The sequence below is a fragment of the Haliotis rubra genome, unplaced genomic scaffold (genome assembly GCF_003918875.1).
Source record: "Haliotis rubra isolate DU_JTF1 unplaced genomic scaffold, ASM391887v1 Scf523, whole genome shotgun sequence".
NCBI lineage: Eukaryota > Metazoa > Mollusca > Gastropoda > Lepetellida > Haliotidae > Haliotis > Haliotis rubra.
Genome location: NW_025767217.1, coordinates 393002 through 397196, shown reverse-complemented (window position 1 = coordinate 397196; position 4195 = coordinate 393002).

The following is a 4195-nucleotide window of genomic DNA, read 5'->3' as shown; positions in this document are numbered from 1 at the left end:
ATGGCACATATGGCTGTTGGGAGACCTACTGGCTATATGGCTGTTGGATGGCGTTGTATTGCACATATGGCTGTTGGTGGCGTTGTATTGGCGATATGGCTGTTGGGAGACCTACTGGCTATATGGCTGTTGGATGGCGTTGTATTGCACATATGGTTGTTGGTGGCGTTGTATTGCACATGTGGCTGTCGGTGGCGTTGTATTGGCTATATGGCTGTTGAGTGGCGTTGTATTGCGCATATGGCTGTTGGATGACCAACTAGCTATATGGCTGTTGGATGGTGTTGTATTGCGCATATGCTGTTGGATGACCAACTAGCTATATGGCTGTTGGATGGTGTTGTATTGCACATATTGCTGTTGGACTGTGTTGTATTGCACAAATGGCTGTTGGGCAGCTATCCATTTCATGGGCGGATCCAGGAATTTTGAAAGGGGGGGGAGGGGTACAGTAGCTGTATATATGGTATCAGTATTTGAAGTAGTAGTAGTAGTAGTAGTAGTGATAATAGTAGTAGTGGTAGCAGCAGTGGTAGTAGTAGTGACAGTAGGGTGGTCGTAGTAGTAGCGGTAGTAGTAGTAGTAGCAGTAGTAGTAGTAGTAGTAGCAGCAGTAGCAGCAGCGGCAACAGCAGTAGTAGTATATTGAAGCAAAGTCAGTATTTCAATAATTTCTCTTTGACAAATAAAGTCTACAGTTATGCAACACGTGGTAATTGACAAGAGACATACGGTCAAACAATACAATCATATCGATTTCGATCAACTTCCTTGAACGAGATACATTTTGATGCCCATTCACGCTGGGTTGCATTAGAGCCACACACCGCGCTGGATGTGTATGTCTGCCGCGATACCCAGCTGTCACGGCAAACTAAATGAACAATTTAACGGGGACCAGGTGAACATGTCTGGTTGTATGGACACGTGTTGCTGGCACAGAAATGGTGGGGATCTAGTAGTCAAACTTACAGCCCCTGAACCACATTATTTTCCCTTCTACCCGCCCTTTCTGAAACCCTAAAACTCTAAATGAAGCAAGTCTAGATTTCCTCAGGTTCTCAATCTCACTGGGACTCCTTTTCAGTCTAAAAGGATTTGTTTGTTTCTGTCAAACTTATATGTATTCAGAGACAGCGTTAAGTTAGGGATCTAGAGCAACACATCGTACTTAAGAAAAGTATGATACTTTATGGATAACAACTTCTTTATCATACCTTTATTATTAGTCATCAACTTCTAAAATGACAGTCAAACAGATTATATCGGTCTTTATTCCCAACATTGTACATCAAGGAAAGAACGATGCCCGGTTTACAACGGCTCATTGGTCATTATGCTAACATCTGTCCCAGAAATAGAGTTTTCTTATATAAAAATATAAATCAACAAAATATTTAGTAAAAACCAAATGCTTAATGCCTTGAGCTGAGGAAATCTAGACTTGCCAAGCCGTTCAAGAATTGAGATGGGTTTTAATGTATTCCCAATGGTCTGGGAGACTCACTAGCACGCAAGTTGAAAAGGTCATTGTAGGCAATAGCGCGCCGTGTCATACTATTGTGGGTTTTTTAAAGAAATGTGTGCCAATGGACCATATACTGTGTTTTTTGGGGTGAAACACGATGTTTATAAATGTTTTAGAGCTTCTATTTGAGAAGGGCATATATGTTTAAAAAATATATATATTTCAATCATGTTCCTTTTGAAATACATGTACGAGGAAATGTCATAATAATTGCATTTTTTGATGAAGGCATCTTGTAGATATAGTATTAGATAAAGAATGTTGGTTGTATCGAATAATCAGCATTTACGAACCATATTCTAACGCTTGGTACTAGGCGTTGTTTTAATGCCGCACTCAGCAATATTCATATACATGACGGTCTCCTGCAAATTATCCACTCTGGACCAGACAACCCAGTGACTGATATTCTGAGCAGCGTTCACGACCCGGGATATCATTATGACACGCAATCAATCAAATGACCACTACTCTATTTAGTCACGTGGTACTATCAGCACAGGTTGCTGGGGATCTGTTTTAACCCCGAATCCCCAGGGGTCAAGTAATTCGTAGAGTGAATTGTAACCATCGTTATTGATGATGAGTAACGAACTTCGGACATAACGAATTGATGGTCGAGATGGAGTTGGTTGTAACCGTGGTTATTTGGATCTGAATGGCTAATTTATTCAAAACTGCTTGTGTAAGCATCTAGCGCACTTAAACCTACCAGCCTACCAATCTATCTATTAATTTACTTATCTACCAGTCTACCAATCTATCTATTAATTTACTTATCTACCAGTCTACCAATCTATCTAATAATTTACTTTGTTAAGTGGGTTAATCTACCAATCTATCTAATAATTTACTTTGTAAGTGCGTTAATTTACACTTCATTTTCACCCGAGTTTTAATGGTCATTTAATAAACTTTCAGGACAAAGGGGTGCCCCGCCCCCACCCTGGATCCGCTTATATCAATCTACCAGTCTACCAGCATACCAATCTATATATTAATCTCTATTAATCAACCAGTCAACAATCTACTGATCTACCAATCTGTCTTCCTACAAACCTACCAAACCACCAGGCTCGTGCTATATGATAACACCGGGTTTGATATTCTGCATTCATACTGAACATAAATGCCATGAAATGTTTTAGCGTTTTTCAGTCCTTCTGCTTCCTAAGAATGACATTGCTTATTATCATAAATATTATCATAATTATCTGAACAATAAGAGATAATGGCGATAACATATCATGATAATAACAAGTAACGTTTATAGATGGCGATAAAATGGTGATATATCACATAATAATAAACAACTCTCTCTATATCAGGTAAGGACAGGAAGTATCCGTTTGTGAATAATGAAATATAAGCAAGCTGAATACAAACCTTTGTCCATTTTATCAGGGTGATGGAAAATGAAAGCCACAAATTCATTTCTACAATCAAAAGGAATTTCTACACACAAACAGACCGTTGTAGTATATACTTTATTATACTATATAACATCAGCAATAACAGGCCCATTTATGCCTCATATGAGCATGGTATATACTTTTAATAAGGATGACGTGCCTATGTTTGAATGCTAAATGGTACTAAAACACCAACCATAATTTGTATCTCCCTCTGAGACACATCCGGGTCATCACAATCAGTGACAACTTGCAATATATCTTTACTCTATAGCGCGTATTGGTATAGCCTAAAGTCCAGATCGATCAGATTACCCATGCATATGAAATAGCTCAGAAATGTCTCTCATCCATCGCCCGTTGAATACGAGCCAATATATACTGCTCAAAATAATTTAAAGTAGAGTTATAATATGTCGTGACAGATTAAACATACTCATACTTTAGAAAATGCGTTCCTTTAATTCCTTTGACTGACTGAGATTGGTTTTACGCCGCTTTTAGCAATATTCCAGCAACATCACGGCGGGGGACACCAGAAATGGGCTTCACACATTGTGCACATGTGGGGATTCGAACCCGGGTCTTCGGCGTGACGAGCCATCGCTTTAACCATTAGGCTACCCCACCGCCCCTAATTCCTTTGAGTAGTGTACATGAAGGCATTGATTTGTATCGACCGTTCCACTGATTGTTTAGCTACTGATGTTTGTAAACTGAGAAATATAGCTATGTTTACATTTTGAAAAATAAATTTAAATGAAAAGTGGTTACATAATTTTTTTAAAATAAAGTTGATTTTTGACATTTTATAAGAGGAAATAATAACAGGTGTTTCAGATACTGGACATACGTCACAAATGATACGTACAGCATAACCTTGGGGAGTTCCGCTTTCATTATATTGGTCAGTGGGCACAATATATGCCGCTGCTATCACAATCTCTTTGTGTCAAACGTTCTCTTCGTAACACTTGCCAATGGTCCTGACGGTCCAATCTCTAAAAGATTAGATAATATATTTCGCCAAAATATAAAAATTGTTACAAAATAAACTTTTGCAGCAAATTCAGGCCAGCTCTATGGTAATAAAAGATTATAATCGATGAATTGTTGGTCGGGATTCTTTCTGTCCCAAAACCCCTCTTCCGCCAGGAAACCTATAGTCCCACAGAACACATGCGACAGACGCTTTCCGCAAATCGCCGCGAGCTCATGAATATGTAGCAGGCTCAATTGACCCCTTTCCAGCGCAC